The sequence below is a fragment of the Ursus arctos genome, unplaced genomic scaffold, assembly GCF_023065955.2.
Source record: "Ursus arctos isolate Adak ecotype North America unplaced genomic scaffold, UrsArc2.0 scaffold_33, whole genome shotgun sequence".
Taxonomy (NCBI): domain Eukaryota; kingdom Metazoa; phylum Chordata; class Mammalia; order Carnivora; family Ursidae; genus Ursus; species Ursus arctos.
In genome coordinates, this window is record NW_026623019.1 from 4,763,656 (window position 1) to 4,780,186 (window position 16,531).

The following is a 16,531-nucleotide window of genomic DNA, read 5'->3' on the forward strand; positions in this document are numbered from 1 at the left end:
TGAGGAGCTATTCGGATGTACTCCAGACTACTGAACCTCTAGAGACTTCATTTTTATAACAGTTCTTTTACTTTTAAATCCTACTTTCCACTGGTTTTTATGAATGCTTTTTGCTTTGAAATCTGATGGGCTTCTATTTCCTGTTCACCAGTTTTCTAATTAACATAATGTCATCTATTGTAGACCAGTGTAACATTCTCTGGACTATCAAGAAGATCCCTCCAGATTGTAGTACAATAAAGCAGGAGATTTGATATAGACCTACTTAAGACTTTCCACACAGAAAATCAGAATACATCAAAATAAGCACCCATTCTTCGATCTTAAAAGTTTTGCCATATATGTTTTTTCTTTAAAAAGGTAAAGTCAAATTACAAATGCATAATTTCAATCCTAAATACTTAACTATTCATGCCTTTAAAGAAATTACAATATTTCCTATGTGATTCCCATACTAGTTTCACACCAAAGAAGAGTAATCGTCTGTTCCTTAATATTCCAAATTACCAGCGCATATTCGAATTTCCCAAATTATCCCCATAGTCTGTGGTAGCTGCTGTTTTTTCCATTGGGATCTGATCGAGGGGCAAACATAGCATTGGACTGTAAAGTCACAATGAAACAAGAACATCTGGGGGCTCTAAAAGAACGTGGGCAGAAAGATGGTCACCGACAATATTTTACCAAATGTCTCAAAAAGCGGAAAATACCGCGAAGAAGCGAGGGCAGAGGACAATGGGAAATGTAGTCAACTCTAGAGGGATCACCGCGCAGCACTCTGGGAACGGGTCCTCTGGCTTTCTTCTGCGCATGTGCGTTCCCAGCCCCGCCTCTTCCTCTCGGATCTTGGTCCTTGTGGGGAGGAGGTGCACACGTGGGACGAGAGCGCTGAGTGGCGGGGCTTGGCGCAAGTGCGGAGTCAGCGTGGAAGGCTGGGCTTGTGCGAGGGCGGTGAATAACACCTGGGAGCGGCTGGGGGGGACCTCCCGAGCCCGGGGCGCGCGCCAGGCCCCGCAGTCACCGTGGGCAGGTGGGGCTGAGCCCGGTCAGAAGCAGGTGCTCGGCGCGGGCCGGGCTGTGCGGAGACCGTGCGCCCGACCCTGCCTGCAGCTCGACCCGGGAAAACGCTTCACCGCAGCAGGAGGGGAAAGCGCGTTCCTAACGTTGACAGAGAACGTGCTGGAAAGCTCGGGAGGCGGGTCTGCGGTGGAGCCCGAGTTGGGGAGCCGCAAAGACTAGGTAAATTTCAAGTCTGCCGCCTGTTACTTTTCTGGAAATGAGGATAATAATAAGGTCTGTTTCTTGGCTCTTCTCTGAGTTAGGTAAGAGGTCACCGGTGAAACCTGTAGCCTGGAGCCAGGTCCAAGTAGAAGCACACGCTTTGTCCCTGTGGGAAATCTAAGTCTCGGATTAGTGAGATACTAGAGTCTGAGAGGGCCAGCAGGGTGTCCACCGTCCTGTCCCTTTTACTTTGCTCTCTGTGTTCCCTAACGCAAGGGGTAAAATGATATTCCTAGGACGGTGGATAAAGATGGAGCCTGAATCTTTTTTCTGTCTTTATTTTAATGAAAGAGCAGTGCTTTGTCTTTTCGTATACTTGAATCATTTGTTGTTGTTTTTTCTATTATTTTTTTAAGTTGATAAAAAAAAAGTGTAGTAACCTGTCGGTTTATGTTCCCATAATCACTTCAGGGACTCATGTGGACAGTTTTTGTTGGCTCTGCATGGTCATTCCATGTCTTTTCAAGGGCTCAAACGCCCTATTCCTGTAGGGAGCCTGTGCCCCATCTGGGATTCTGAGACTTTGTGGAAGTGAATTTAGGAGCAGTGAGATATGCCCCGTCTCTTGACTCCCTCTTTCTTTCCACCCAGCTGAGCCTTATAATCTCCCAAGAGGGACCGAAAATGAACACATCTCAGGTGAGCATTTCACTCATTCCTCACTTTGTATTAGATGAACTTAAGTTTATAGAGTCCATACGTTCAGATTAGATCAAGTTAAGCTTTACTTTATTACACTATTTTACACTGTTTGCTGTTAATCCTGATTTTTAATATTCGGATGCGAGTGGGCACCCTTTATCAGTATAAGTAGAGTCCTTCCTGTGACAGTTTGCTAAGATGTTGTTTTAGTCATAAACGTGCAGAAGTTATGTTCTAGTTGGCCCAAAGGTGGAACTAGAATTAGAATTCCAAGGTCTGAGGGTGGGCTCAGATTTTATGCTGACAGTGTACACTAAATCCTGTGAGCTAAGGGAACATATACCCAATGTCTTGGTCCTTCTGCTTCTGCATATCCATCTGTCATTTTTTTTTTTTAAATTTTGGATATATAACGCATTCATATGGCTCCAAGATACATACTGAGAAGCCCTACTCCTGCTAGCATCCCTGTTCCTACCTATGTGATGTCCTCCACTATTTTCGTTGGAACCAACAGTTATGCATACTGTATATTCTTGCTTTATGGCTTGTTTTTTCATAAATATAATTTGGACATGTTTCCATATTTATACTTAAAAAGCATATTCATTTTTTATATAGCTGCGTAATATTCCATTATGTAAAAGTACTGATTATTTAGTCAGCCTTCTATTGAAAGACATTTGGGTTGTTGATAATTTTTATGTTTGTATGGGTGAAACTATAGGCTAAAATGGTCAGAGCTTAAATGCAGCTTCATTTTGTTCAATACTGTATAATTGTCCTCCATAGTGGCTGTTATATTTGTATTGGTGCATATGAAGTGTTTGTTCAAAATTGGTGTATCAACAGCAGCAGTGTCCACAATAGCCAAAGTACAGAAAGAGCCTAGTTGTCCATCGACAGATGAATGGATAAAGAAGAGGTGACATACATATACAATGGAATGCTACTCAGCTATCAGAAAATTGAAATCTTGCCATTTGCGACAACGTGGATGGAACTGAGGGTATTAGGCAGAGCGAAATAAGTCAGTCACAAAAAGACAATTATCATATGGTTTCACACATATGTGGAATTTAAGAAACAAATCAGAGGATCATAGGGGAAGGGAGGGAAAAATAAAATAAGATGAAACCAGAGGGGGAGACAAACCGTAAGAGACTCTTAACTGTATGAAACAAACTGAGGGCTGCTGGAAGGGAGGTGGGTGGGGGATGGGGTACCTGGATGATGGGCATTAAGGAGGGCACGAGATATAATGAGCACTGTGTATTATATAAGACTGATGAATCACCAAACTGTACATCTGAAACTAATAATATACTATATGTTAGTTAATTGAATTTAAGTAAAATTAAATTTAATTTTTTAAAAATTGGTATATTGAGCACCTGTAGTGCCACATCTGGTGTGGTAGTTACTGCGTAAACAGCTGACAATCCCTGATTGGGAACAGCCCTCCTGTAGCTTACATTCAGATGATGGGAGGTCATAAACTTTAAAGACTTTGTTATTTGATAATCGATACAGAAGAAATAAAACAAGGAACATGTTGTGAGGACCAGTTTTAATTTTGAATAAGTTGATCAGTTAGGCTTCTCTGAGAAAATACTTGAAAAAACATTTGACAGTTGTGAGGAAGGAAGACTTTCAGGTATCTACAGAAGAACACTGGAAGCCAAGCAAGCTGCCCGTGCAAGTGCCCTGGGGCAGCATGGACCAGAGGTCTGTAACCAGCAAGAACAGCAGTAGGCCAGGGTGGCTGTACTCAGCTGAATAGGTAAAACAGGACAGTCCGTGTGCGGAATTGAAGGCCATCACACTTTTCACCCACGTAGTACAGTTGAGACCCATCCATGCTGTTGGATCTTTCAGTAGTTTGTCCCGTTTTCCAATGAGTGGATCTATCACAATTTGTTAATCCTTTTACCAGTTGATGGACGTTTGTGTTGTTCCCAGCTTTTGGCTTTGTGAATAAAGCTGCAATAAGTGTTCATTTTTCGGTCTCTTTTGCGTGGACACATACCTTCATTTCTCTTGAGAAGATGATTAAGAGTGTGTGGAATACTGGGTTTTGTAGTAAGATGTGGTATGTATATAAGATGGATGTTTAACATCATAAGAGGCTGCCATACTGTTTTTCAGAGTGACCATGCCATTGAGATTTCTAGATGCTCTGAATCCTCGCCAGCATTTGGAATTGTCAGTTTGGGATGAGGAACTTGTGTAGGGTTATTTGTTTTTGTTTTTCGGGTGAATTAGTTTGTTTTCAATTTAAGCCACCTCGCCAGGCACGTCCAGGTATTTCGTTTTGTTTTTAGTTTAATCTGATGTCTGATGGTGTTGAGCATGATTTCGTTCGCATCTTTGCTGTCTGTCCCTCCTCGTGGTGAAATATCAGATCTTTTCTCAAATCTTTTGTCAGTGTTTTCTAATTGAGTTTTTCTTATTCCCAAATTTTGAGAGTTGTTTAGCTATTCCGACACAGGTCCTTTATCGGTAATGTTTTATGGATGTTTTCTAATCCATGACTTATCTTTTCATTTGCTTAATGCTGTCTTCTAAGAACAGACATTTTTAATTGATCAATTTAAAGTTTATCGAAATATCAGACTTTATGGGTTGTTTGGTTTTTTTCTTTTTTTTTTCCTTTGGTCCCATCTAAGGAATCTTTGCCTAATCAGGGTCACAAATATATTCCTGTGTTATCTGTTAAAAGTTTATAGTTGTGGATTTTACATTTATGACCGGTTTGAGTTTAATTTTTGTTTATGATACAAGTTGTAACTGTTCAAGGAAAGTTTTTTTTTTCCCTGTCTTATGGGGCTTTATTACTCCCAGTACCATTTGTTAAGAAGTTACTTTATCTCCACTGAATTGCGTCAGCACCTCTGTTGGAAGTCATTTGACTCTGTGTCCCTCTATATCTGGACTCTGTTCTGTTGTTTTCTGTATCATTTTGCCTTTACCACACTGTCTTGATTATTCTAATTACATGTTTTAATTAATGTGTAATTGATTAATTACATATCTTGAAATGTAATGTGAGTTCTTCAACTCTGTTCTCGTTTCAGAATTATTTTGCATATTCTGGTCCTATCTTTTTCCATTTAGAATCATTCTGTCTCCTAAAAGCTTCCTGGGGTTTTTGCCTGGGATCGTATGAGATCTGTAGATGAACTTAGGGAGAACTAACAACTGACATTGGAGCGTACTGAGCCTTCCAGTCCCTGAACACACTATAGCTTTTCATTTATTTAGTGATAAGGTGGGTTAGGAGCTATGAAAGAACATGATCTGTTGTACATTTTAGAAGAATCACTTGCTCCTGTTTAAGAATTGACTCTAGTGGGGCACTGGTTGAAGCACTGACAATTTAGGAAGCTATTCAAGTGATTCAAGTAAGAATCTGTGGTAGTAAGTTAGCACTGAGGATATCTTGAGGTGGTCAGAATCTGGGTATATTTTGAAGGTGGAGCCAACAGTATGAAAGTACCTGTTTCCCTGTAGCTTTGCAAATAGAGTGTGCTGCCGAAGGTAGGAGTTTTGACAATGGGATAAGAACCTGTTTTGTTTTACGTCTCAGGTTATCTGATGAACATTGTTTTATGATTTGGGTCCATTGCACTCCCTTTTTTTAAATTGCATATTTTTTATCCTGATTCTACTTTGTGTTTTGATCTTTATTTGTATTTTGAGATTCACCTGTGCCTGTGATGTAGATTGCATATTTTTCTCTAATATGTTATATTTTGGCCCTGCTTATAATTTCTATCTTTTGCCATAAAGAAATTTAATTTTTATTATCATCAATTTCAGCAGCCTTTTATTTTATGAATTCTGGATTTTGAGTCCTATTTGGGTATTTTCCACTCCCCTCCCCAGTCCTGCTAAGATATCATTGATGTGTGATATTGCATTTGTTTAAGATATGCACCAAAATGATTTGATGTATGTATATATTGCAAATTGATTGTCACGGTAAGTTTAGCTAACATCCCTCACTTCACATAGTTAGAATTGTTTTCCTTGTGATGAAAACTTTTAGAATTCATTCTCTTAGCAACTTTCAAATATACAGGCAGTATTGTTAACTGTAGTCACCGTGCCGTGTATCACATTCCCAGAACTTAATTATCTTGTACCTGGAAGCTTGTACCTTTGACCGTCTTCACACAATCCCCTCAGTTACCACTACCCCCCACACCCCACCTCTGGCAACCACCAATCTATTTTCCATTTCGGCGAGTTTGACTTTTGTAGATTCCACATGTAAGTGAGATCATTCAGTGTTTGTCTTTCTATATGTGACTTTTGTTACTTAGTACAAGGCTCTCAGTGGCCATCTGTGTTGTTGTGAATGGCAGGATTTGTTTCTTTTTTATGGCTGAATAATATATATATGTGATATATATATTATACATATATATGATATTTGTAGTATGTGTATTACACACACACATATATATGTGTGTGTGTGTATATATATATATATATATATAAATATATATATATATATATAATGTCCCCCTTTTTTTTTAATCCATCCATCCATTGATGGATGCCTGATTATTTACATGTCCTATTGTAAATAATGCTCCAATGAATAGGGGGTGAAGGTACCTCCTTGAAATAGTTATTTCACTTCCTTTAGATATATATCCAGGAGTACTACTGCTGGGTCATATGGTAGTTCTATTTTTAATTTTTTTAGTAACCTCCATATTCTTTTCCATAGTAGCTGCACCAATTTACTCTCCCACCCACAGTGACAAGGGTTCCCTTTTCTCTACATCCTCACCAACACTTGTTGTCTCTTGTCTTTTATATGATAGCCATTCAAACAGATGTGGTATCTCATTGTGGTTTCGATTTGCATTTCCCTGATGATTAGTGATGTAGAGCATTTTTTCATATACCTGCAGGCCATTTAGATTTCTTCCTTAGAAAAATGTCTATTCCGTTCCTCTGCCCATTTTTTAATCAGATTGGGCTTTTTTTTTTTTGCTGAGTTGTATGAGTTCTTATATAAAGAGTTTTGGTTATTAACCCCATATGAGTTTTTCATTTGCAAATATTTTTTCCCATTTAGAAGGTTGCCTTTTCATTCTGGTAATGGTTTCTTTGCAGTACAGAAGCTTTTTAGTTTGATGTTGGCCCCCTTGTTTATTTTTGCCTTTGGTGTAAATCCAGAAGTAATCATCAAGGCCGATGTCAAAAAGCTTAACTCTACATTTTATTCTAGGAGTTTTGTGGCTGCGGGTCTTACATTCAAGTGTTTAATCCACTTTGATTTGATTTTTCTGTATGGTATAAGATAGTGGTCCAGTTTAATTTTTTCAATGTGGCTGTCCAGTTTTCCCAGCACTTTTATTGAAGTGACTGTCCTTTTCCCACTGTATAGTCTTGTGTCTTTTGTCATAAATTAATTGGCCATATTTGTTCATTTATTTTTGGGCTCTGTTTTGTTCCTTTGGTCAGTATGCCTATTTTTATGCTAGTACCATACTGTTTTGATTACTGTTGCTTTGTAATATCATTTGAAATCAGGGAGTGTGATGTCTCCAGCTTTGTTCTTTCACAAGATTGCTTGCACTATTTCTGATCGTTTGTGGTTCCATACAAATTTTAGGATTTTTTTTAACAGTATTAATTTTCCCAATCCATGAGCATGGCATATATCTTTCCACTTATTCATGTCTTCTTCAGTTACTTTCACCAATGTCTTATGGTGTTTATTACATAGATCTTTTACCTCCTTGGTTACATTTATTCCTAGGTTTGTACTTTTGGTGAAATTATACATGGGATTGTATTAATTTCCCTTTCTGATAGTTCACTGTGATATATAGAAACCATTGATTTTTGAATATTGATTTTACATACTGCAACTTTATTGAATTTATTAGTTCTGGCAGTTTTAGTGGAGTCTTTAGAGCTTTCTATATCTAATGTTATGTCACCTATAAATAGAAACAGTTTTACTTTTTCCTTTACCATTTGGATTCCTTTTTTTTTTTTTTTCCTTTTTCTTACCTAATTGCTCTGGCCAGGACTTCAGTACTATTTTGAATAAAAGCGGCAAGAGAGGACATCCTGGCCTTGTTTCTGATCTCAAAGGAAAAGTTTTCAACTTTCCCTCATTGAGTATGATGTTAGCTATGGGTTTGTCAAACATAGCCTTTATTATGTTGGGATATATTCCCTTTCTACCCACTTTGTTGAGAGTTTTTATCATGAACGGATATTGGATTTTGTCAGATGCTTTTTCTGCATCTATTGAAACAATCATATAATTTTTATTAATTTTATTAATTTTGTTACAGATAGATTGATTTGTGGGTGTTGAGCCATCCTTTCATCCCTGTAATAAGTTCCCCTTGATCACAGTATATGGTCCTTTTAATGTATTACTGAACCAGGTTTGCCAGTTTTGTTGAGAATTTTCCATCTGTGTTCATTGGGTATATTAACCTGTAATTTTTTTATAGTGTCCTTGTCCATTCTTCGTATCAGGAATGCTGGCTTCATAAAATTAGTTTCAAAGTATTCCCTTCTCTTACACTTTTTGGAAGAGTTTGAGAAGGTTTGGTATTCTTCTTTAAATGTTTAGTAGAATTCACCAGTGAAGCCATCTGGTCCTGGAGTTCGCATATTGGGAGGTTTTGATTGCTGATTCAATCTTCTTGTTAGCAATCAGTCTGCTCAGATTTTCCAGATTGTCCAATTTGTTGGGGTATAATTGTTCATAGTAGTCTTGTGAACCTTTGTATTTTGTGGTATTAGTTGTAATGTCTTCTCTTTCATTTCTTTTTCTTTTTTTTTAAGATGTATTTATTTATTTTAGAGAGAAAGTGCACACGCAAACAGGGGGAGGGGCAAAGGGAGAGGAAGAGGGAGAATCCTCAAGTAGACTCCCCACAGAGCACGGATCCCCGTGTGGGACTCCATCCCAGGACCCTGAGATCATGACCTGAGGCAAAATCAAAAGTCGACACTTAACAGACTGAGCCACCCAGGTGCCCCTCTTCTTTTATTTCTAAATTTGTGTATTTATTTGCATTCTCTTAGTTTCCTGATGAGTCTAGCTACAGGTTTGTCTATTTTTTCTTTGGAAAGACTAGCTCTTAGTTTCATTAGTCTCTTCTATTGTCTTTTTAGTTTCTGTTTCATTTATTTCCACTCTGTCTTTTTCATTACCTTAAAGTGTAAAGTGAGATTGCTTATTTGAAGTCTGTTTATTGATGTAAGCATTTATTACCATGAATTCCCCTCTTCAAACTGCTTTTGCTATGTCTCATAAGTTTTAGTATGTTGTGTTTCCATTTTCACTTGTCTCAAGATATTTTTTGATTTCTCATTTTATTTCTTCTTTGATCCATTGGTTGGTTGGTAGCATGTCATTTAATATCCACATATTTGTGCATTTTCTGGAGTAATTGCAGTTTATTTCTAGTTTTATACCATTGTGGTCAGAGAAGATGCTTAATATGATTTCAGTCTTGGGGCACCTGGGTGGCTCAGTCGTTAAGCGTCTGCCTTTGGCTCAGGGCGTGATCCCAGTGTTCTGGGATCGAGCCCCACGTCAGGCTCCTACGCTGGGAGCCTGCTTCTTCCTCTCCACTCCCCCTTCTTGTGTTCCCTCTCTCGCTGGCTGTCTCTCTCTCTGTCGAATAAATAAATAAAATCTTTAAATATGTATATATATATATGATTTCAGTCTTCTTAAATTTATTAAGATTTGTTTTGTGGTCTAACATGTGATGTATCCTGGAGAATGTTTCCAAGCGCACTTGAGAAGAATGTGTATTTTGCTGTTTTTAGATAGAATGTTTATAAATGTCTGTGAAGTCCATTTGGTATAACATGTAGTTTGTCTTATGTTTCCTTATTGATTTTCTTCCTGAATGATCTATCCATTGTTACAGGTAGGATATTGCAGTCCCAAACTACTATTGTATTCCTGTCTATTTCTACCTTCAGATCCATTAATTTCTGTATGCTATTAGGTACTCCTATGTTGGGTATAAATATTTACTAATGTTACATCCTCATGTTGGATGGATCCATTATCACTCTATAATTACCTTCTTTGTTTCTTGTTACAGTCTTTGTCTTAAAGTCTGTTTTATTTGTTGTAAGTATAGCTATCCTTATTTTCTTCTTAATTCCATTTACATGGAATATCTTTTTGGATCTCTTCACTCTCAGTTTGTGTGTCCTTAAAGCTGAAGTGAGTCTTTTGTAGGCAGCCTGTAGTTGTAACTTTAAAAAAAAAAAAAATCTATTCAGCTATTCTCTTTTGATTAAAGAATTTAGTCCATTTACATTAAAATAATTATTTATAATTATGTTGCCATTTGTTCATTGTTTTTCTGGCTTTTGGTAATTCCTTTGTTCCTTTCTTCTCTTTGTCCATTCCTTGTGACTTGGTGATTTTCTGTAGTGGTATGCTTTGATTTAGCTTTTGGTTTTCTAAAGGTTTTTGCTTGTGGTTACCGTGAGGGTTACGTAAAACATGTTATATTTATAGCAGTCTGTTTCAAGCTGATTACCAGTGAATTTTGAATGCGTACCTCAGCTCTGCATTCTTATTCTGCTCCTGACATTATGTTTTTGATGTCACAATTCCATCTTTTTACCTTATATATCAGTAACAAATTATCGTAGTCATAGTTATTACTATAATACTTTGTCTTTAACCTTCATTGTAGATTTATAAGTTATTCACCCACCACCATTACATTATTTCTTTGAATAAGCTTTCTGCTCTTTTTTTGGTTCTCTTCTCCTTCTGGGAGCCCCTATAATGCAAATACAGTCCACTTGATGGTTTTCCATAATTCCCTTAAGCTATTTTCATTCCTTTTCATTCTTTTTCCTTTTCTGCTTCTTAATTATTGAATTCTACTTCCCTGTTACCAAGTTCACTGATCCTTTCTTCTGCTTGATCCAGGCTACTGTTGAACCCCTCTATTGAAATTTTTAGTTCATTCACTGTATTCTCCAGCTCTATTTCTGTTAATTTCTCATCTTTTCTATCTCTTCCTTGAAAATTTTACTTTATGCATTGTTTTCCTGACCTCAGTGAGAATCTTAATGACCACTATTTTGAAGTCTTATCAGGTACCTCACTAATCTTCTTTTCATTAAGGACATTTTTGAGGTTTTATCTTGTTCTCTTTTTTTTGGACCATATTTCTGTTTCTTCATTTTTCTTTTCTCTCTGTGTTGGTTTGTGCACATTAGAAAAAACAGCCACTTCTTCCAGTCTTGACAGTAGTGTAGTGTGGAAGATGGGCCTTATCTTTCAGCCCAGCCCACGCCCTTGGTTGTCTCTCAAATCTTTGTGGTGGTCTAACCTGTTTCCTTCGTTCCTAGTGGTTCCCAGTAGCTGAGGGTGTACCGAGATCCATTTTGATGTGGGCATTTTCTTATTCACTTAATATATAGAAGTTGTTCAGCTGTTCTCTTGATTTCTTTCTGAGGAAATTGCTCCATGTGTAGCTGTAGATTTGGTGTGTCTGTGGGAGGAGGTGAGACAGGAACTTGCTATGTCGCCAACTTGACCAGAACCCTCCATTTCCTAGTCTTAAATTGTAAAAGAAACTTTCCCGTGTTGTGTTATAGAATTTGATTAGCTTTATTTTTTACATTTATATGTTCAGTCCACTCTAATTTTACCTTGCTCAGTGGTGTGAGATATAGATCTAACTTTCTTACCCTTCCTATTTAATTATACATATGACATTTTTGAAAGTTTATATTTTTTCCAAAAATAAAAGATGCTATCCTTTTTCTCCTTCAAAAATCACCTGTATTCGTAGTCATTTTTAACTTCTCTTCTGTTTGTGGGTCATTCCAACTCATCATCTATTAAAACTTTACACAGTTTGAGTGTCAGGTACCACAATTCCAGCATCATTGTTCTTAAATATTTTCTGGCTACATATGCTTCTTTAGCTTTCCATATGAATTTTCAAGCCAAGATAAGTAAACTGTGTATGTGTATAGTTAATACATAATGAAGAAGATATACTTATTTGAAATTCTAGTTGGAATTAGCAATTTAGCAAAAATCAGTATAATTCATTGTACTAACACCAAAGGAAAGAAACCATGATCATACTATTGGATGTGGGAAATAAATTTTAGAATATTTAAATTTCCAGAGTGCTTGGGTGGCTCAGTCAGTTACACATCTGACTGTTGATTTTGGCTCAGGTCATGATCTCAGGGTCATGGGATCGAGTCCTGCATCTTGCTCCGCACTCAGCACGGAGTCTGCTTGTTCTTCTCCCTCTGCTCTTCCCCCTGCTCACACACACTCTCTCTCTCTCAGATAAGTAAATAAATAAAATCTTTTTAAAAAAGAATATTAAAATTTCTAGCATTCTACAAATGAAGGAATCTTCCTTATTTTTATAAGCTATATCTAGCAAAAACTTTTTCAAAAGTTTGTAATTCATAGTTCACTAGGAAAACTTTTCCTGGGATGAAAAATGTTGGAAGTCTTAGCCAGTGAAATAAGGCGAGAAAAAGTAAAGATCAGAAAGCAAGAAATAAAAAAATTTCACCAGTGTTTATCGATGATATCATTGCTGATGTAGAAAATCTAGACGTATCTTTGGTTAAGTATTAGACTTTATGATGCTAGATACAAGATCAGTATGAAAAATTAGGAATTTATGCAGATAAAAATTTATATCTATGTCAGCAACAAACAATTAGAAAATGAAATTTCTAAATTTGATGTCTTTAAATATCAAGTGCCAGAATAGCTCTCTTCTCCCTTTCACTGCCTTATCTACACCGATAACTCCTGAAGTATTTCTCCACCTGATGTAGATTTTCTTCATATAGTCTGCTCAAAACACAGGTCGAGCATCTCCAATATTATCTGATTGTTCTTTGATGAATTGCTCGGCCAGTCATTCACCCTATAGCACACTGATGATTCTAAGTGTTGCTGAACTTGACCCTAATCATTTTTCTGAGCTTTCATCAGAAGCCTACTTTCTTTGCCTCCCTCTGTGTCTATATTCGATTTTAAGCAACCTTTCCCTGTTTTTCTTATCTGATACTGTCTACTCTTTACCTTCAAGAATTTAGTCAGATTTCCCAGTCTTTCATGGCAGTGTTCTTGTCTTCCTTTGTTGTATATCCATAGTAGGTTTTTTATTTCACCAGAGTGTGTTTAGGGGATACGATGTAAATGCATATGTTCAGTCTATTATCATGAACTAGAGCAATCATTTATGCCTGAAATGGTCTCTTAATTTCTAATAACCTACTTTGTCCATTTTCTCTTACCACCAATAATAAATTTTTTCTCTGCCTTCTTGGTTTATTCTTTTTCTGGTAAATATTGGTATTCTCTCAATTTCAGTTTTGGACCTTTTCTCCCCTCAGTATATGTCACGTCTGAGCCAGCAGATTCTGTATTATGATTTCAGTTATCACCTTAATGACTAACGTCTATTATAATCCTTATCTTTATTGTAGATTTCATATGCTACAAAATCACGTAACCAGCTACACAGTGGATAACTTTCCTGTGTGTCCACACATATTTTGAGTACAACATAAACAAGATGTGCCTCACTGATCCTCTCCCCAACCCTTTTTACCTCTTTTTCCAGTCTCAGTATATGGCATCAGCATCTGCCCCTCTGGTTATGCTGCTTCTCTGTGGAACTGACCAAGAAATTAGTGCTTCCTTCTCTTGGAGAATTAGTTTCCTATGTTTCATTCCCATTGCTTTGCTGCTCTTAAATTGATCTCTTCTGCTTAAAACATACTCCACTCTTCCTCTAGGTCAATTCTAAAATAAATATGTAGTTATGTGTGGATATATCCAGGGCTTACATTAGCCCCTTCATTGATTCCCCATTACCCTAGCAAAAGACTCTGAGTGGGAGTGTTGTATACCCTAGAGAGGCTTGGGACAAAACATTGGGTATAGGATCAAATATAGAAAGATCTTTTTTTTTTTTCTTAGTAACTTGATCTAAACAAAAAAAAAAAATCCCACTAAACATTATAGGTATCAAGTTAACGGATGGTGCATGTATATAATTTATAAGTAATTGCCAATGAATCAGGACATGAGAATATTTGTATTCATTATGTATCCCCAAATTGGAAGACAGCGTTAAGGCTATAACAGGCATCCTTTGTAACGTGTTGTTTTAAACTCTACAGTAAACATGATAGAATTAGTTCCAAAGGGCATTTTCCATGTCGCCTGTCTCTGAACTGTTCAGGTTGAACAGAAATGTGCTATTACAGGCATCCGTGTCATTCAAGGATGTGACTGTGGAGTTCACCCAGGAAGAATGGCAGAAAATAGGCCCTGCTCAGCGGACTCTGTACAGAGATGTGATGCTGGAGACCTTCAGCCACCTCGTCTCCGTGGGTGAGTTTACCTTATGTGTCTGACTCTCTATTGCAGTCTGTTTCTTTCTTTTTTTTTAAATCACTTTATTGGGCTGTAATTAACCAAAAATAAGACTCAGCCATTTCCTAGATATAATTTGTCAAGTTTTGAGAAATGTATTTGTTGATTTTTACCACCCACATCATGTATAGACTATTTCCATCACCCTAAAGTGTTTTGTTTCCTGTTCCCTCCTCCTGCTTTCACCCCTTAAACTACTGATCCGCTCTCTGTTGTAACTGTTTTGCCTTTTCTAGACTTTCATATAAATGGAATCACACAGTGCATACTCTTTTTCCTTTACTTCTTTCACCAAAAATAATTATTTTAAGATTCATGCATGTTTTGTGTGTCGTTTATTCTTTATATTAGTAGTATCCTTTTGAATAGATACTAATCATTTTCAGATTGGGCACTATCTGAGTAAGGCTTGTACAAACATTCCAGCGCAAGTTTTTGTGCAAACGTGTTTTCATTTCTCTTGTGTGAAAACCTAGGAGAGGTTTTCCTGGGTCTTTTACTACCATAACTTTTTATAAGTAACTGCCAGATGTTTCCAAAGTGACTACGCTATTTCATGCCCATCAGCAACATATGAGAGTTCTGGCTGAGCCACGTTCTCACCTACACCCCAGGTATTGTTAATTTCAACTAATTTCAACCAGTTCAGTTGGCACCAGGTTATAACTTACTGGATTTTAATTTACAATTCCATGGTGGAAAATGATGATGGGCATCTTTTCATGTGCATTTTGGCTATTTGCATATCTTTTATGAAGTATCTCTTCAAATCTTTAACTCATCTTCTTTTTCTATCTTTTTTTTTTTTTTTTGGTCTTACCTGGGTTGAAACAATTCTTTACGTAATAGAGGTGACCATTATAAGATAAATGTTTTCTGAACTTTTTTCCACACCTGTGGCTCACCTTTTTCTTAACAGCGTCTTTTGAAAGACAAAAGATCTTCATCTTGAAGTCATATCACTTTGTGTTCTTTTATGTCTTAATGCTGTTTCCCTCCTTTTTAAGACATCTTTGCCTAACAAAAGGTCAGTGAGATTTTTCTGCTATGTTGGCTTTTTAAATTTTCCTTTCCATTATTTGTTTTCATCTTAACACTTACATGAGTAGATGTATGCATAGCTTTCATGATTTTAATATTTTAAGTGATATCTTTAATTTTAATTTCTAATTTTGGGGAAAATGTAAAAATACAAGTAATTTATTTGTATTAACATCATACCTCATAACATTATCAACCTCATTATTTGTAGTACATGTTTTGAAAATTCCATGATATATTTTATGTATATAATAATGTCATCTATGAATAAAGATTTTTTTCCAGTCTTTATGCTATTTATTTCTCTTCCTTTATGAAACTTGTTAAGACTTGCAATATAATGTATACCGAATATAAATGATGAGAGAGGACCACTTTGTCTTGTTCCTAATCTGAAGGGCAAAACATTCATTTACAAAGTTTTCTTTTTATAAGACTTTCTTTCTTTTTTGTTCCCCCAATCACTTTAGGTTTTTTTTAATTTTTCAAATATTTAATACCCCCTTCGCCCATTTTCCCCAACCCCCACCCATTGCCACTGACAACCACCAATCTGTTCTTTGTATCTATAAACTTGTTTTTTTTGTTTGTTTGCAGGGATTTTTTTTGTTTTGTTTTTAAGATTCCACATATATGTGAGATTATATGGTATTTGTCTTTCTCCGATTGCCAGATTTCACTTAGCATAATGCCCTCGAGGTCCAACCATTTGTTGCAAGTGGTAAGATTTCATTTGTTTTTCTGCTGAATAATATTCTATTGTGTGTATATAGCATGATTTCTTTAACCATTTGTCCATAAATGGACACTCAGGTTATTTTCCTATCTTCACTATTGTAAAATAATTCCTCGATGAAAAATGGGTGCATGTATCTTTTTGAGGTAGCATTCTTTTTTTTTTTTTTCATATAAATACCTGGGAGTGGAATTGCCAGATACGATAGTTGTATTTTCTGTTTTTTGAGAACTTCCATACATTTTTCCATAGTGGCTGCACTAATTCATATTCCCACCAACAGTGCACAAATGTTCCCTTTCTCGATATCCTCACCAACACTTGTTATTTCTTTTCTTTTTGATACTAGCCATTGTGACAGGTGTGAA

The 16,531-nt window shown here is 36.6% G+C and overlaps 1 protein-coding gene across 4 annotated transcripts in view; it reads left to right on the plus strand.

Annotated features, from left to right (window-relative positions):
* The first annotated feature begins 868 nt into the window (after positions 1 to 868).
* The window catches only part of LOC113270150 (zinc finger protein OZF-like), an 89,243-nt gene continuing 73,580 nt past the window's right edge, over positions 869 to 16,531 (plus strand). For 3 of the 4 annotated variants that reach the window (XR_008956902.1, XR_008956901.1, XM_057305639.1), the window contains exons 1-3: positions 869 to 1,239; positions 1,873 to 1,920; positions 14,218 to 14,344. The gene's annotated coding sequence lies outside the window, so the exon portion shown is untranslated. Of the gene's footprint in view, positions 1,240 to 1,872; positions 1,921 to 14,217; positions 14,345 to 16,024; positions 16,272 to 16,531 lie in introns of those variants that run through there. The other variant, XR_008956903.1, reaches the window with a different exon arrangement.